General features: G+C 39.1%; 1 protein-coding gene and 1 non-coding gene across 2 annotated transcripts in view; both read left to right on the top strand.

Moving 5' to 3' along the window:
• The window catches only part of ABCA12 (ATP binding cassette subfamily A member 12), a 168,026-nt gene that overhangs the window by 31,167 nt on the left and 117,117 nt on the right, over nucleotides 1-19,742 (top strand). The gene's annotated exons all lie outside the window — the stretch shown is intronic.
• Nucleotides 18,716-18,821, top strand: LOC111828106. The gene has a single exon (XR_002831887.1). It is a non-coding gene; the product is annotated as a U6 spliceosomal RNA (small nuclear RNA).

Raw genomic sequence — 19,742 nt, 5'->3', positions numbered from 1 at the left:
TCGTGACCCCTTTGGGGGTCGAACGACCCTGTCACAGGGGTCACCTAAGACCATCGGAAAACACATTTATAATTACATATTGTTTTTGTGATTAATCACTATGCTTCAATTCTGCTCAATTTGTAACAATGAAGTTGGGGGTCACCACAACATGAGGAACTGTATTAAAGGGTCACAGCATTAGGAATGTTGAGAACCACTGCCCTAAGCAGTAAAATGGTAACCTTCCTTTCTCTTCACTCACACAGTCTTCAATCACCAAATTCTGTCAATTCTTCCTTCCTAATGTCTTTTAAACTCTTCTATTTCCACTGCCTCTGCGTTAGTTTAGATCTTTATCCGGTCTCCTGCTATAACTATAGTAGTTTTTTTTAAGTTTCTATACTCCTAACCTAGTTCCTTTCTGTCTATCATTTATACCGATGCCAGTTTTTTTTCTAAACACAAATCTATTAATCTTATTCCCATGTTTAATATCCTTCTGATTCAACATTCCTTTCAGAATAAAATCCAGACTCTATTGCATGGCACCTACGGCCTTTTATGATCATGTTCTGACTTAACTCTTTAACACCGTCTCTGGCCATGATTGATTTTCTCCCTGCCACTCACAACCACATACTTCACACTCAGCCACTTTCAACAAACTAAAGGAAATGTTGCCATTATAAGTGGGGTCCAGGACATCCAATCATGTAAAATGCAGGAGCTTGTTTTGCAAGGATAATGAAATGACCTGGTGAGCCAATTGCTTTATGTCTGAATTCAAGTTATTGCATTATCATAGGGTCTTATTGTACTTCAGGCTTCTCAAGGACCTTTATGCCTTTGCATATATTATTTTCTTTTGTCGCTGTCATTCTCTTGGCTAGCTCTAAGTTGTCCTTCAAAACTCATGGCAGGTACTATCTTCTCTAACATTCACCTTCCCATATTACCTTCTGCCACCAAATTGTATCAGGAGTCCAAATTTCATATTTTAATAGCATATCCAGTACATGACCCCATCATCCTAGTATGTATTGGGCTGATTGTAATTGTTCAGACACATGCTTGTCTCTCTTCTTTTACCTCCCTGAACCTTTCATCACACAACACACCCCCATGTGTATATATATGTACACACACACACACACACATACACACACATACACACAGACTGTAAGGTCATTTACGAATTCTATTTTTTATATCTATATTTGCTCTTGATACACAGTCTAGTGGCAAACACAAATAATAAATAATGATATAAATGGAAGCTAAAAATATGTATTTACAGTAAAGCATTTGAATAAATATTTGCTACTTTGTGCTTTCCAATCTGTTACAAGTATCCTAAGCCAATTTGGCCATTCATGCTCATTTGGATTTTTCTTGGTAGACAATATTAATAATTATCTGATAATTTGAGATAAGGGAGTTTCGCCCTCCAAATTTGGTATATCTGTAATAAAAACAAATCTCACAGTTTGCTGTCCACAAAAACATTTATTAGCTAGCATGTACAAAAGAGATCACATGAACCTGTTTGTGAAGCTCAATAAAGTCCCAGCTCTTGGTCCTTTCAGGCACTCACATGCAGCAATACATTTAGCATTCGTGGGCATTAGACTCAGAATTACCAGGTCAGTGCTGGAGCACAGGGCTGAATGGAGCTCCTAGACAACATGGGCTCTCCGGAAGGTATAGGATCCTGTGTTTGCAGATTCTCACACCCCATTCATGTAAAGGAGGAAGTGCACTTACAGTATTTCTGGCCAAGCCACGTTAATTTGGACACCATTTATTTCCCTGATGAAAACTTACTTTTTACACTCCGTAGACTGCCGAACACATTCTGGGGATGACTGCAGTGAAGGCAAGGGAAGCATTGCCTTGCAGAATGCCATCCTGGCTCAGGGTCTCGGAGAGTTCCTCATTTAGGTTTGACTACTGCTGGACTGTGTATTCCTGATTTGGGAACTTTAAAAGTTAACTAACAGCCTCTGCATTTTAGATTAGAGTTAACTTCAAAAATTAGCAGATAGTTGCTGGATTAAAATTAGCCAAGACACTTAACCCAGAGTATCCTGATGCATCTTAACGTATAAACTATATAACATCAGTGAACTCTTGGATTCTTTGGCCAGTCAACAAGCATAGTTGCCAGTCCCCTCCTATAAATAGTGTGTGTTAGTGCTGCTGACAGCAACAGATTCTGGTCAGAAGGTTTGTTTACCTGAACACTCTCCTGTCATAGTTTAAAATATTTTCCATTCATTACTCCCTTCCCGTGTTCACCATTGGTTGTAATTGTTCTCTTATTGTCTTGTCTTCAATGCAAGGGTCCAGACTTCTACCACCATTATTACCTCTTATGCTTTATATGAAAACTATATAATGGTCTTTTCACTTATATGTGGGGGTCTATCAATTATATAGTATTACTTGATTCTCCAAGTCCCTGTATGTTCAGTTTCTTTGTGGAAGAAGTTTGACTATTTGCCCAACATTTCTGCCTTTCCTCCTCCCTAACACAGAAACTCCAGTGCCCAGCAGTTACTTACGAACATAAAGTGATTCAATGTTTATAGAATGAATGCATGACATTCCACCTTATAAAAGGGAGAATCTTATCCTTGAGTACATAATACTAAAGTAAATCAGACAGAATTATTAAACCAAATTAATTTAGATCCCATCTTGTTGAAGTAAATCCCATTATAAAAAATACTTAGGGGTGAGGAATTAATCTTTTTTAAAAAATATATTTTATTGATTTTTTACAGAGAGGAAGGGAGAGAGATAGTTAGAAACATTGATGAGAGAGAAACATCGATCAGCCGCCTCCTGCACATCTCCCATTGGGGATGTGCCCGCAACCCAGGTACATGCCCTTGACCGGAATCGAACCTGGGACCTTTCAGTCCGCAGGCCGACGCTCTATCCACTGAGCCAAACCGGTTTCAGCAGGAATTAATCTTTATTGTGCTCAGGACTATGATAAATCTTTTACATACAACATTTCATTTGACCTTGACAGTATCACTCGGAGATAGATGCTGTTGTCTCTTTTTCGCCTCTGAGGAAAAGACGAAGTGAAATCAGTTGGCTAATGTCATCCAGTGGGTAAAGCAGCAGCCAGCTTTGAGTCCAGACCTGAGCTAACGTCATGCAAATCTTCATCACACCCATTGCCAAAAATGCTAGAAATCTTGATCTGATTCACTTATTTTCAATTAATAGTTGCTGCAGTGAAAGTTTAGTACATCTAATGTACAGGGAGCTCATTGTTATTTGGATGTTATAGCATGAGCTTCTTATATTGGCACCAAACACTGTGTCATCCACTCATTTGTTAATTTGTCTATTCAATAATAATTTTTTGAGCTCCTACTTCAACCATGCTATGACAGACCTATATATGGAATGATATACATATGCAATTTTGCCAGGAAGGCAAATTGGCCTTCGTGAAGAGTTGTAGCTGTCAACAGGTTCCTGGGATCAATAAACATATTGATCCTTGCACATTTGGGATAATAGTTATAAGAAACTTTGTCCAGGCTCTCTCTTTGGATATTTAAGGACTTTAATTCAGCTTTGCTAGATGAAAAGCTTTAATCTTACAGCCATTTCAGGTTAGTAGAAGACTGTATTTGACCTTAGCATCTGTAATTCCTTCTCTAATTTTTTATCTTTGGTTTTAAAGAATTACAAGAAGAGAAGTACAACCATTTTGTTTAATTTGAGTAATAAGACAATCATCAGTTGAGACTCAGATTGACATTTGATAAATGAAAAGTCATTGCACTTTTTTGGTGTCTGGCTATAAGCATAAGGTATAATCACATGGAAGTTATATATTGACATCTTGGGCAGATTGAAAATATTCCTTATAAGAGTGGTAAAAGATAGAAAAAGAAACTCCATAATGATAAGTATGAAAATCATAGAGATCAAACCATACCAAAAATGTTTCCATTTTGAAATGATAGTTTAAGGGCAAAATATATGTAGCAATTAAAGCTAAGCTACTCAGCATGGCATACCACATACCTTTCTCATTAGATTGAATACCCAAGATAAGCCTCCTGACATGTCATATGAGCTGCTCTGCCTCAGTATACCCATCTGAACTATGGGTTTCAATCTCATTGTCCCCAAGAGAGCACCACAATGGTAAAGTGACTTCTAGTTAGCATACACCAGAGACACAGTGAAAAGCAGTATTACACTAATCCAGAAGACAAGTGAGTGGGATTGATCTTTTTTTTTTTCTTCTGTTCTTGCAAATGTTTTGCTGGTGGTTCAGTATAAAGAGACGTTGACATATAACCTCTTCTAATGTCCCAAGGAAATTAGTATTTTTGGACTATGGGATCCTCCTCACCTTTCTCCCTGGTTCCCATGCTGCATCCTGACCCTCTGTAAGCCTTTGTCCTGAACACTGATGTCTAGATCTCTCCCTCTGATGTACTACTCAGGGGGCAGCTCATGCTCAGACGTGTTTCCCAGCCTCCTTTCTCTATCAAACTTTCACATTCAGCAACCATTTCCACAGACTCCTATTCCCTGCTAGGCAACTCTACAATTTATGACCAATAGGCAGTAACACCAGTGAATCTGTCAGGTATCCAATGTTTTACACATCTCAGGAAACGTAATCTATTAATGTAATTTACATGTGCACATCTCTAGAGAACCATTACTATGTGGAAATGCCTATCATATTGCCAAGTTAGGGAAGAGGATTTAATCAGAGGCAGAAGGGGACTTCCATACCCCCATCAGCTTTCAGATCACACAGTATAAACAGAATCATGTAGTAGAAAGAATATAGCATTTGAAATCACAACTCCTTGTTGAAAGTTCCAACTTTATTTACAAATGTCACTGAGCTTCTGTTACCTAATCCATAAAAGGGGAAATGATGCTTATCTTTCATGGTTATGTGGATACAGCTCAAAAAGATGTTATTTGTGAAAGTACTTTTGAACCTAAGAGCATTAAAACATGTTATAGTTATACTTGGACACATATGTTATTGTTATAGTAATTGAAAAAGAGACCCCCTCAAGGCAACTCTTCAAAGACATATAATAGGTTATATATATTTCAAAAACTACAGGAGGACTAGCAGCTAGCAAGGGGCTTGAGTATGGAAGAGGGGGTCACAAACTTTTATGCATCAGCCTCTTCATTGATTCTTTTTTTAAAAAAATGTTTTATTTATTCTTTACAGAGAGGAAGGGAGAGGGACAGAGAGTTAGAAACAAATAAGCCAGTCAATGAAGGAAAAATACCACATGATCTCACTCATTCATGGATAATAAAGACCACTATAAACTTATGAACAATAATAGATACAGAGGCAGAGTTGCCTCAAACTGATTGTCAACTGCAGTGGGAAAGCCAGGGAGGGTTGGGGGGCAGGAGGGGGGGGGTAAGAGATCAACCGAAGGACTTGTATGCATGCATATAAGCATAACCAATGGACATAAGACACTGGGGGGTAGGGGAGGCCAGGGGATTGACAAGGGCCGGGGGGAAAAAAAAGGACACATATGTAATACCCTTTGTAATACTTTAAGCAATAAAACAATTTAAAAAAAATCGATGAGAGAGAAACATAGATCAGCTGCCTCCTGCACACTCACCACTGGGGATGTGCCCGCAACCAAGGTACATGCCCTTGACCGGAATCGAACCTGGGACTCTTGAGTCCACAGGCCGACACTCTCTCCAGAGAGCCAAACCGGTTAGGGCATTCATTGATTCTTTATAGGTCATTGATCTTTCTTTCTCCTCATCTCAGCCTGAAGTCCATCAGACTGGAACAGTAAGGAGGAAGAAGTCAAGTGCTTGAACAAGGAATACTGTCTGTGCTGGCCTGTTTTCCTGAGCTCAGTGGCACAATTATAAAAGTCTTATTGCAAAATATTTAAAAATGTTTCATTTGAGTGGGTGTGAGAGACATTCTGTTGTTGGAAGTTAGTAGAGGGTGATGGCTGGTAGATGCTAAAGCTTGGATCTTATCCTGAATGTAAGAAGGCTGCTCAGAAAAGAGGGCATTATAATGCCAGGAAAAATTGAACAATCAGTGTAGTGCCTATATAATATGTAACTGCATATGGACTTGAGAAGAGGGACTCACACTTTCATCTGAGGTCTACACAAGTGTGTAACTCTCTTAAGAAGGACAATTCCACTAGTCCCAGTAGCAAAAAATTGTCCAGTCCCTTTTGAATTTTGGTTTTGCGTTAGAGACTTCAAGATCCTCTACTTATTTGGTAGAGGAACAAAACTCCATCTGAATCTCTTCTTCCTGAATACCCTTTCTGTTCCCTGTCTCAGTGTCTTCTCTTGCATTCTTTTGGGCCCCTCTAAGACACACACACACACACACACACACACACACACGTATATAAAAACATTACATAATATGTAATAAAATATATAATATACCCACACACTTAAATGTATAACTTTAAATATTAGCTCTGTAATGGGTTATAAAGTAATGTTGTCAGAGTATTTCTATGTCAAAAAGTAATTGAAGTAGGAGTATAATAATTTGGTCACCTTTATTTAGGGGGAAAACTAAATCTCAATCCTCTTCCTCATTTCTGTTTGTTTGTTTTGTCAAGATGAAGGTAGGTAGATAAGGGAGTCAAGATAAATTTTAACTGGAGCTTGTGAATACAAATATGCACAATACAAAACTCAGGTAGGGTAATTGGTCTCTTTCTCTTCCTGGGCAGGAATTGGCATCATAAAACCAGGCTTACTGTAGAGAGCAAAAATCTATATCATAAAAGGTCCGTGGTCGTGACACCGTAACGGTGGAACGACCAAACCATTGGTCACCAGAAGGTGCATGGAGCACCTCTCATGGCCGGGACTCGTGGCTTGCACGGGGCTGGTAGGGCTTGTGTGAAGCTGGCGGGACTGGCACGGTGGAGGCAGGTCACATGGCTCACACAGGGCGGGTTTGGGTCTCTTGCGATTCGTGCACTGGGCCTCTAGTAAATAATAAAAATAAGCACTTTTCAGGGTCAATCCACGAATTCTCAGTTCTCAATTCTTGATCAACAAATATCTGAGCACTGATCCAGAAAAGATGAAAAATAATTCTAAGGGGGCAAAGGAAATAGGGGCTTGACTTGAACTGCTTTGAAGGGCTGCCTGGTATTTCCTGTGCTGTCTGTATAAAACCCAGTTACTGCAGCAAGCAGGAAAATGGACCATTAGGTGGACGATGGCACTTACGATCCCATCTTGACTTCCCAGTGGAGCATCCCTCTGGACACAGGAAGGAATAGATGTTACGTATGGCCATGGACTGGGCTGCCTCTGGTGTGTCGTTTACTCCTGCAGTGTCTTTCTTTTCTAATCTATAAGATATAAATAAGTAATTTTTTCTCTTGTAAGCAGCCCAGGGCAGTTTTTGCTTAGATTTATAAATATACATTTTTAAAGCATTCTGGAACTTAATTAGGAATGTGTATCTTAGATCTGTGATAAATCCTTGTAATTACATCTTTAGGGGAGCTATCCACTTTATTTGTTAAAGACATTTCTTTAAATTACACTAAAGGTATTAATTATTGACCACATTCTGTAAACAAGCAAAAATAAATGATGTGGGACTAAAGATGTAAAACAGCCCTTTCAAATCCAGGCAGGATTCTCCAAATCACTATATGGAACAAGAAAGAAAATCTTCACCTAGAAGAGTTATTATAAGAATTGAGAAACATACGTCACATGAAGAAATACATATTAAGAATACAACAAATTGTGGTCATCCATTTATTTATTTATTCACTTATCCATTTATCTATTGGGGCATCCAGTTCCAACCAATATTCTGGCATTAATCTTATTGGTATATCTAACTTTAATTTCTTCTCAATTTTCTATACTGCACCTGACTTATCAGCCTTTTTAAATGGTGAAAGTTTCTTGCCTGGAACTTAAAGTTTCTGTTAATTTTTTTCTAAGCATGTTATTAAGTAACACAAAATTAAGAGCTGTGCAATGTTACCCAATGGAATCATTCACAAAAGTCTGGTGCTTATGGGGAAACCTGGGCATGTTTAGCAGCAATAAAGCAAAAGCTGGCAACTTATTTTGTTGATGTGAATGATATAAAACAAGAGGGAAAATGATCAGGAAAAGATAAAATGGAATTGGAAGGAATTAAGGGGATTTACCATGACTTAACTGTTCCTATAAGCATAGTAAGGAGATAGTGAAGTTGCATCAATTTTGATATTTGAAAATTGGAGCTCAGTTTGAGCTTTCAGATATCTCCTATGTTTCATTTTCATTATTTGTTGATATTCTCTCAGGCTGGACTGAGGATTTGATACTGAATATTTAGTAAGGCCCTCCTCATTTACACTTATTGTCTCAGAGCCAGAAACAAAGTGCTGTGATTTCAAATTCTAAATCTTCTGTAGTTGGCCACCTTTTTTTAAAAAAATAGAAACCCACCTCTGTCTACAGAAGGATTTTCTTTTGTGTTACAGCAGAGCTTTATGCTTCTTTCACCTTTTCCAGAGATTGAAGTGGGAAGAGAGAATGGCGTGAGGCGTGCAATTTTAGTATCTATTATATCTGAAGACAAAGCATTTGAAGACTTTTAACATCCTTCTGTTTTTCTTCACATCATTAGGCTGAGAGAATAAAAGCACCTGCTTGCATCAGACACAAAAGGGGCTGCTATAAAGTCCACTAGACATGCATAAAAAGGGACAAGCAGGAAGAAACAAAATACACGATGCTACTCACCTAGTTCATGCACTGAGTCACAGTCCAGTTTAATGACTGGACTTACAGGACGGATTTAATTTCATAGTTCACTCAGAAATGTCTAATCCTGGGAGGGCAGTTCCAAAATGGGAAAAGAAGGTTAATTGCCTGGAGGTTAATGTGTCAATTACATATAATTCTCAGATATATCAATGGCCCCAAATAAAGATAGGGTGGCCAGGGTTTGTTTTGCTAACATGATGAACCCTGTGTGTTTTCCTTTCTCTCAGTCTTCCTAAGCATAGAGGCCAGGGTAGTTCTCTTGTCCAACAAGAGCATTTCCAGGTTAGGTACCTAAAAGGTGTTCAGGGGCCATCGGTGGATGGTTTGAATGAATAACGGTGCCACATTCGCTGATGTAGACACACATACTGAAACAATATCTACCCAAGAAGGGACAACAGAAGGTAAACAACAGCAGGGACACATAAGAACTAGGATTTTTTAAATTAGGAAGGGATTTGAAGGCAGCATTGCCTACAATTAAAAGAGTAACATTTCTATGAAAGCAGCCATGTGGCAAAGTCAGAGGAGTCTACTAGATCAGTACTCTCTCAAGTGGTCAAGGAGGATGGCAGAAGCTAACTACGATGCTCACTGATCTTGCATTACTCTTGTCTGCTCAGCGGTGGAGAATGCCATCCCAAATTTGACAATGAAAGCCGGAGGAGTCTGGGGGAATGAAATGGCATCACTTTCCTTGGTTGTCATCTTTAAACATCTGAAGGGACTGCAGTATGAAACTGACCCACTAATAAAGCTGTATCATTTACCTTTAATTATGAGAATATCTTCAAAGTGCTGCCAGCTGGCTAATGGCTAACCTATTTTTTCAATATGAGGAGAGAGATCCTGGGAATTCACATTAGGTATAAGCAGAATTCACATTTCTTTAAGCAGGAAAAAAAAAGTGACTACCCAGGCAGCTCACTTGGTACAGTTTTAATAAATTAAGCTATGTCTTTCAAACCTGCTGAATTTCCTTGAAAGTATTAACTGAATCTTTGCAGTTGGGAAAAATAGTAGTTGGAAGTTTGATATGATATTCCCACAAGGCTCAGAGTCAGGGGTCCTCTAGGTAAGTTGAGGTATAGTAGATAAAAGGTCAGATCCCAGGACAATCCCAAAAATCAGTTGAATAAGCAAATATGTAAATAAAGAGAATGGCAATCAGTTTGAACAGTGAGATGACTTTTAGAGACCTAGAAACAATCTAAAAACATATCTATTAATAATTCAGAAGCAATGCAAATAGATGGCACATATTCGCCAACACCAACAAGAAGTTTGTAGGATTATAAGAAACCCTTAAAGGACTCAATTAAGCTTGGTAATGGGGTAAACACAGCAGCAGATGATGCTCAGTAGAGAGAAAGATGAAGGTAATATACAATGAACAATTTGAAGTCTTGCATTTAATGAGTTCTGATTAGCCTTGCCTCTCACGAAGAGAGATTCCCAGCTAGTGTCATAAACAGGGCCGGGAGGACCTTGGCAAACATCCTAGGTCAAGGAGTTACTCACCACATTTTCAAACAGTGGATGGAATTTATCAAACCAGAGAGCATGGATATGAAGCTGTTTTTGAACTGGCTTATAGGTAAGATTCCATTATAATGAGTTTTCTCTGGTACTTCAGTAACTGAACCTCCTAGTTAAGGTCGAATGCAATTCCAGTATATTATCATTAAAAATAAAAGTGTGGAGTATTTCAAACACATTGGCAAGCATACAAATGACACAAACACTCATGTATCCACTACCTAACTTTATCAAACCTGAACATTTTTATGCCATATTTCTTTCAGAATTTTTTTTTGTGTTTTTTTTTTAAGAATCAAACATTAAGGTACCTTTGAGATCCTTGTGTAAACCTCCCAGATCAATTTCTATTTCTTTCTTCTTTCTTGAAGAAAAACAATATCATAAATTCAGTGTGTAGCATTCCCATGCTTATATTATACTAGAGGCCTGGTGCATGAAATCCAGGCAGGCAGGTGAGCAGTTGGGAGCCAGCAGTCCCGGATTTTGAGAGGGTTGTCCCTCAGCCCAGCCTGCATTCTCTCCAATCTGGGACCCCTCAGGGGATGTCCGACTACTGGCAGTCAGACATCCCTCTCAAAATCAGGGACTGCTGGCTCCCAACCGCTCACCTGCCTGCCTGCCTGATTGTCCCTAACTGCTTCAACCTGCCTGATTGTCCCTAACTGCTTCAACCTGCCAGCCTGATCACCCCCTAACCACTCCCCCTGCCAGCCTGATCGATGCCCAACTGCTCCCCTGCCGGCCCGATTGCCCCCAACTGCCCTCCCCTGCCGGCCCAATTACTCCCAACTGCCCTCCCCTGGTGGCCATCTTGTGACCACATGGGGGCTGCCATCTTGTGTGAGGGCATCATGGTCAATTTGCATATTACCTCTTTATTATATAGAATACTTGTACTACGTATTTATATACTTGATACTTACATACTATTATCTTGCAGGATTTTGAGAAGTTCTGTGATTTCTGAATTTTCTTTAATTTCATTGTTGTTGTTGAACCAATTTACTCCTTGCAGCTGGGGAGCGTGCACACCATGAGGAACTGTGGTGTCTCAATAAGAGGGTAATAGAAACACCTGGTGCAGGATTTAGATTTTGGGGGATGATTGAGAGGGGTCCTAGGAAGCAGGGTTTTGTTCCAAAATTGGTGCTGACAGGAATCAGGGACAATCGATGATTCTTTGCATAGAGTGTCTTTGAAAATTTCCTTGCTATGCGGCATATCCTCCCCTACACTTAATGTTCCTGTTGCTTAAGAGGTATGACTTCTCTCTGTATAGAAAAAGCTGCTGTACCTCTCCTAGGACATTTATTTCTTTTTATTGTATTGTATGGACACTGTGAACTGAGTAAGTGATCATTTTAATTCAGATTCCAATTTGCAGCCAATGTCTAATAACACACAGACCCTTGGCACCTATTCCCGTGCTGTCTTTATGTTTTCTGACCCTTGTTTGTTCTCATTCTGATCTCCTCATTACCTAATTTTTCCCATTATGGCATGTGTACTTTTATAAGCCTCTCCAAATGCTTCTGGGATGAAATCCCCTTCTCCAAGCAACGTCTTACACAACTTTTGCTGAAGGACTCACACGGTGATGCACAACAGGGGTGCTAAGGTGCTTGCTGAATTACTAGAGCTGAGCCAGTTGGTGAGGTGGCAGTTTATAAGTAGTGTTAGTGTGTTAAGACTCAAGCCAAGATATTTCCTTAAGCAAAACGTTTCCTCCCAGGCCTCTTTTCTGTTGGGGATATTGTGAGATCATGGGTTAAGCCACTGCTTCCCAAAGTGTACCCTGTGGAATACTGGTTTCCAGGATATAATCCAGTGCTAACTTAAAATACAGGAAGAAAAAGGAAAAAAAAAGAGAAAGAAAACCATATTCTGGGCTCACATATGTGGAAATATGAATTAACCGAAGTTATTCATGATTTTTACTGAAAAATTTCTTGGAGTCTTTAATATGCAAATGTATTCTGACTTCCCCAGAACAGGAGATAGAGTTTAGTTTCCTGAACTCATTTGGCCCCAGAGTCTGGTTTATGCAAATCCTGATGCTCCCCTGCTTCCCACTCCCCCAGTCTCCAACATCCCATTGGAAACCACCATGATGGGAGAGGAATTAACCCTTCATTTCCTTTCCTTAGTCCAAGCATTGTGGTTGAACTACCCAGATGGCTGGGTGACACGCAATGGGGTTAACAGAGCAACACATCCCTCACAAATCAGAACAGAGGTGGAGGCACTGAGGATGCACCATTCCTCCCTTTGCCAGATATTAACTGATGTTGATGGGTCTGTGGAAGAGGGCAAGGTCTTAGGGGAGGGGCTGCAACTAATAGGGCTCAGCACCTAGGCCAGCGGTTCTCAACCTGTGGGTCGCGACCCCTTTGGCGGTGGAACGACCCTTTCACAGGGGTCGCCTAAGACCATCCTGCATATCAGATATTTACATGACGATTCATAACAGTAGCAACATTACAGTTATGAAGTAGCAACGAAAATAATTTTATGGTTGGATCACAACATGAGGAACTGTATTTAAAGGGCCAGAAGGTTGAGAACCGCTGACCTAGGCTCTCAACCCACTGACACCAGCCCAACCAGCCCAGTCTTACCAATGTGTACCCAGCTTCATATCACCCCTGCCTCAGAGGTCACAGGGCACTTTCCTGGTTAGTCACATGTAAGGAGAATTAGGAGGCTAAGTTTTATAGGAAGAATGCTCTACAATGAAATAAGGATCTAAGGTTTCTTTTAACTTGAATTTAGATTTAGGAGGAAATAAAAGTTGCCAGGTTTATGTTTGCAAATGTCCCTGGCAGGGAGGTTTTTTAGAATGCAATTGTGAATCTTTATTACTAAAAGACAAAATTTCAGACAAACAAAATGTTAGTTACTGTTAGGCCTCATCTAACAATACGAACAGACCCCACTCACCCAAGATGAGCCATAGGACTCAACTTTCCTTGCCAAGTGGGGATATTTTGAATTGTATTAATGAGGTTCTCATTTTTCAACTTCTCCAGATTCAGTCCATGTGGGAGTTTATTATCTGGCACGTATGTGCTACTGTTATGTCTCCAAAGCTTGTAATTTTGTTTACAATTTAAATAGAGCAGGCCATGGACTTTGGAATCCATCCCCCAACAGGGTCTCCTTAGCATTCAGAAAGGAGGGGGCACATTCTATTATGGAATCTCAGCAAGGTGGGTTATGGGGCCCTTTGGGACCATCAGTTCACGTGGGCACTTTAAGATCAAAGAGATAACATCCAAAGGGATAGCAAGGTCCCCAGTCCAAACGACCTTATCTTCTTATCTTAAAAAGTAATAATAGTAATAAGCCAAAGACATAAAGGAGGCAGGAATCTTTCTCTCCTTCCTTTGCACCTGCAATGTCGTAGCCAAAGTCCCTGAATTATCTCCACAGGGACATGTTTTGCACCTTTCCAAACCTGTTGGCTATGGTACTTGAAAGAAACTCTGAGGGATATGGGGGATGTAGAAAAGATCCTAGAAAGTAGGACACCATCTCAAATGACCCAAGGTTTGTTCTTGTTCTCTGTGGCTCTATTCATTAAACCGATACAGGTGCCAACCTCTGGAGTATAGGATCTGCTTACGTAATGCTTTCAGGATTAGGCATCTTGCTTCAGCCCTTGCTACCAGAAGCAGCCTACCTTTTTTGCCAATGGATTTGAACTTGGAAAAGCACCTGCACTATGAAGCAAGACTTGCCTGGGGAGAATTAGGAAGAATGTGTCATGGCACCACACCCACTAAGCAAGCAGTAATTGAAGCACTACGCCAGTTGATACAGGTACATATTATGAATTACTAGGGAGAGAAACACATCATGCAATACTCCTAACCATTCATTGGCTCAAGACACAGAGATGGGAGACCAGGTAGAGCAGCAAAGCCCCAGCCACTGCGTGGAAAATAAGATAAATGTTGCGACAGCAGTCTGATGAGCAATGGTAACTCATGATTCTCTGGGGCCTTTCCTCTTCCATGATCAGAGTGCCTTACACAAGCTTTATCTAATTAATCTTCCTTGTGCCCTGTGAGGCGGCAAGGCCCATTATCCTTAATTTGGTAGATGTGGAAACAGAGACAGAGAGAGGTTAATTTACCTCTGGTGATTCAGTGACTCAACAGCAAAACCAGAAGTGGCACCTGCTTCTCAAATTCTCAGACTGTTCCCTCCAAAATATGCTGAAACTTAGCTAAACAAAATGTTGTTTTCATGCAGTTCTAGTACTATCTCTGGCATTTTATTTTTCATGTGAGCTTGAGCAAATTGCTTGTTCCCACTGAGGTTACCTGCAAAATGGGTATAACACTTGCCTTGCCTTTGGGCTCATGTGAAATGATGATTGTTTAATTCCTCTAAAATACATGAAGTTTTTTAAACCAATGTTTCACTTTTTCCAATATATGTTGTTTTTATACATAATATTTCTGACGATTGAGGAAAAAATGACTTCTACCTGCATTTTTAAAAATTAAAGAGTGATGAGCTTTGGAACCACTCTCTCTCTGCCCTCTTCTCTCTTACACACACACACACACACACACACACACACACACACACACGTTATATTTTTAGTCTTTACATGAAAAAAATTTAAATGGAAGAATGAACCTTACTTAGCAATTCACTCAGTGCCAGACGCACAGTATCTGTTCATATTTATTGAATAGATAATGAATGGATTCACTTTGTGGATAATAAATTTAGTTGTTGAAATTACAGCTGTCAATGTGGAATAGCTAGATATTTGAGGAAACCAAGATAAAGTGCCTATAACAATAAGTGCTACTAGTTATGCGAATCAATATCAATCTATCCATTTCTATAAGGCACAGGAATATAATGCATTACTATCCACTGAACTTACTATATCTTTTGATCATACTATAAAATAGGACAAAATTTGAAACATTGTCCTACAAATAATAAAGATAAAGATGTAGATTATGTTAAACTCCCAAATCATGCAGTATTCCTGTCACCCTCAGGGGTTTATTCATTCATGGATTCATTTATTAATATAATTAATAATTACTTGCAATCTTGCAATGAGTCAAGCATTTTGCTAAGAACCATGTAAGGCTTCCCCCCCCCCAAAAAAAATAGCTGATTTTTTTTTTATCCAGTCTCTCAAAATGTGGAATTTTATTGAGTTAGTATCCATCTACAGATTCAGTCATATTAGTATTTAACTCTAGCCTATGGTCTCTCTGGGCCACAAAGATTAGAAAAAAATAAAATCCCTATTTATAGAAATTGGAGTCAGAAGTGTATTTGATCTTACCTGGTGATGGGCAGGAAACAAGACACCTCCCCTCAGAGAGCAACCCAATCCTACAAGTGGAAAGTGCATGGGAAGGACAGGGACAGTCCTATGGGTTCCTGATAGAATGTTGTGAAATAACTTGAAAGGCTAGTTATATCATTTATAATTTTACTTATCTCTTTAAAGTGTAATAAAGAACAAAATATGCTAAAAACTACAAGGAGGATACAATGACTTACTTTAATAAAATATTACAAATATACGTCTGAAATTAATTTCTTTTTCCATATTTTCTTTATTTACATCTGGTTATTTAATTATTTGTAGACAATGTTTCTGGACATGCTTGTCTCATTTTGTGCTCTTGTTATGGTGATAATTTTTGTGTGTGGTGTTTCACAAGGAGTCTTATCATTTGCCTGACCAGAAGGCCTGCTACTTATTCTGCCAACGTGACTCTATATCCAAAAAGTTAAAAATATATAATCCCCAAATGAATCCCTTCATATTTTGAAAAGCCAGGTATTTCCTTTTAAGATTTATCATTTATGTCTTTAATGGGATAAAGACCAAATTACTTTTCACCTAGAGATACAAAAAACAAAACCTAGGCTGTGTTCTGACTTGCTTTTAAAAAAATAAACACATGGAAGTCTTCCAATTCTACCATAACTATAATGTCCAGAAATATCACCCTGGAAGCCTACAAAACATGCTTCCTGAGCCTAGTGATGTCAAATGGAAGTAGATTCATTACAGAAAAGACTGTGACATTTCTTTCTTTAATAATATAATAGGGACTAGCACTTCTGTAGATAGTGCCACTGAGCAATGTGCTCCTGAATTTATTATGGTTGTGGGTAAAAATCCTTCTGTGCTGGTGAAAAAGTGAAAGGGGTAAAGGAAGATATTGGGAGAATGTGTATTCTTGACTGTCAGTGACTAAGGATAGAGGAGTAAGTGAGAGAGAGGAGTAGCCGGAGAGAAAATGGACAGGAAATAGTAAATAAAGGAGGTGGTAAGGGGAAAGGAAAGAAAAAAGATAGAGAAATAGATGAAAAGGGATATTAAGGAGATGAGAGGAGAGGAGGGAAGAAGAAAATAAGTGAAAATAAGAAGTGAACAAGGCAGAAGAGGGAGAAGGATGAGTGTAAGAAAGGTCATCCTTCCAAGAATCAACAAACTACAGCCAGTGAGCCAAACCCAACCTACTCACTTCTTTGTAAATAAAGTTTTATTGGAATACGACCAGGCCCCTTGATGTACATGTGGTCTATGACTGTTTTCCTGGTACAATGCCAGAGTTGACTAATTGTGACGGAGACAGTTGATTGTATGTGATCCCAAACTTAAAATGTTTACTTTCTGGCTCTTATGAAAAAGTTTGCAGTAAACCCAGTTGTTCTCAAACTTTAGCATGCAGCAGAATTGCCTGGAGGGCTTATTAAAGATTGCTGTACCCCACCCCCCAGAGTTAAACATATCTGGAGTTGGATCTCAAATTTTCTTGTTTAATAAGTTCCCAGGTGATGCTGATGCTGTTGTCAGGGACCACACTTTGAGAACCACTGCTCTAATCTTCACATAATATCGCACTAAGATTGCTCTAAATAAGGGCTTCTGTGCAGAAAGGGAAAGGAATATCAAAGGTGTTCTCTCTATTAGGTAAACATAGATACATTGCTTGATATCACAGTTGTTTACAAAATATCTATTAAAAAAATCTTTAGAAATGGATCTTTTTGTAAAGCTGGTTTCATTCTTAATGAAAAGTAAATTTGGTTTAGGTAAAACCTTAGGTGATTGAAGGTCTGTTCCTAAAACTGTTTTGTAGTCTGGTTTGATTCCTCTCCCTGAAGTAGCATTGGATTCTGTTAATACCATTGCTTGTCTGTGCCACTAATATCAACTGTATCCAGTTTATGTGGGGAACCTCTCCTCACCGATAGGGGGCTCCATAGATAACCTCACTGCCTCTACCTGGAGCCCCTAAGAAACTAAGCCATAAGATGGATTTTGCCTCCCATCTACCCCACCTCTCTTAGATTATGCTGGAGTCTTCTGACTCTAATTTCCCATGAAATTGCAAATTCTTCAATAGCTTTTCTCCTAGAGATGGGCATGAATGTTGTCCTAGGTGTGAGACCTTTGGAAATCATGATTCGAAGAACTTAATCCAGCCTAAACACTCCATCTCAAAACCCTGAACAAAAATTTCCCCTGCAAGTAGAGCCATGGTTTGCACAGTTGTGATCTTTCTCTATTTGTATCCTTAAATCCGGGCTCTGGCTACGAATGTGGACAACCACTTATTAGCCTTAACTTTGCATGATTCACACTTGATATATGGAAGTTTTGTAAAGGATAGAGAAATGTTTCTCTTTTCTCTGCATCCTAGCATTAAAAATATAGAGAGAAACATAATTTGGGAACTTGAAAGTTCCAGAGACACCTTCAGAATAGGAGTTCAACTTAGAATTAGCAGCTCTTTAAAATGTGAAGGGCCCGGCTGGCATGGCTCAGTGGTTGAGTATCGACCTATGAACCAGGAAGTCATGGTTCAATTCCTGGTCAGGCTACATGCCCAGGTTGAGTGCTCAGTCCCTAGTGTGGAGTGTGCAGGAGACATCCAATCAATAATTCTTTCTCATCATTGATGCTTCTATCTCTCTCCCTTTCTCTCTGAAATCAATACAAATATATTTTTAAAAAATGTTTGATGGTTTCATTCCACCATTGTTCTGAGTGGTTATTCCCCTTGCACACATAATTGAGATGGACAGAAGATAAAAAATCATTTTTTTTTACAAGAAAGCTACAGTAGAGTTTAATTTTAATTAATTTTGACTTGTTAGTTCTAGAGCATTTATAGATTTTGTGAAAAGTTGATGTGCATGAAAAAGTATATTATGGATATCAAAGAAGAATGAATGATGTAAATATATGTTATATGCCTCGCATAGCATGTGGAATACAGTAGATGCTTAATAAATCAGTGCTAATGTTGCTGTAACAGGCCTCTTTATCTTAATGAGTGTATGTTTCTTGGTTAAGAAATGATGGTAAGTGTTTCTTTGGCAGCACATATACTAAAATTAGAATGATACAGAGAAGATTAGCATGGCCCCTGTGCAAGGATGACATGCAAATTTGTGAAGCATTCCATATTTTTTATGCTAAGCGAAATAAACCAGTCGGAGAAAGATAAATATCACATGATCTCACTCATATGTGGGATATAATGATCAACATAATTTGATGAACAAAAATAGATCCAGACACAGATGGCAGGGGAGGTGGGGGGGGGCGGTTAGAGAACAACTAAAGGACTTGTATGCATGCATATTCGCATAACCAATGGACACAGACACAGGGACGGTGGGGGCTTGCCCAGGGTGGGAATGGTTTTGGGGGGTCAATTGGGGAAAAAGAAGACATATGTAAAACTTAAGACAATTAAAAAATGATGGTAAAATAAGTAGTGCAAGCAGTTCATGTTCTGTGTGGCACTGTGCTAACTAAAGCTCTGCACACCTAAACCAATTCTTCATTTGTATAAACCCATTGTGACTGGTTAAATATCAATTATCTATAGAACTATGCAAAATGTATACTTGGTTTTTGTTGTTGTTGTTTTTAATGTTTTTAAATCTTCATCCAGACGTGTTTTTTAAAAAATCCTGTGATTTCCCAGTCCCTGTGGCCCAAGGGGGCTATGATGACACTTTTTACCCACCTTGTTATGAAAATGGCTTTACTTTTTCTTAGTATAAAAAATGCCTGATAGTACTATCAACAATAAAAATACTTAAAAATGAAAAAAGAAATAATGCCTTGATGGCTGGCTGGGATAGCTCAGTGGTTGAGCCTCAACCTATGAACCAGGAGGTCCCAGTTCAATTTCCGGTCAGGGCACATGCCTGGGTTGTGGGCTTAATCCACAGTAGGGGGCATGCAGGAGGCAGCTGATCAGTGATTCTCTCTCATCATAGATGTTTCTATCTCTCTCCCTCTCTCCCTTCCTCTCTGAAATCAATAAAAACATATTAAAAAAGTCCTGTGATAAATTTTTCTGTTGAGTAGGCATATATAT

The sequence above is a fragment of the Myotis lucifugus genome, unplaced genomic scaffold (assembly GCF_000147115.1).
Source record: "Myotis lucifugus unplaced genomic scaffold, Myoluc2.0 scaffold_3, whole genome shotgun sequence".
NCBI lineage: Eukaryota > Metazoa > Chordata > Mammalia > Chiroptera > Vespertilionidae > Myotis > Myotis lucifugus.
This window is presented reverse-complemented; position numbering and strand designations above follow the sequence as displayed.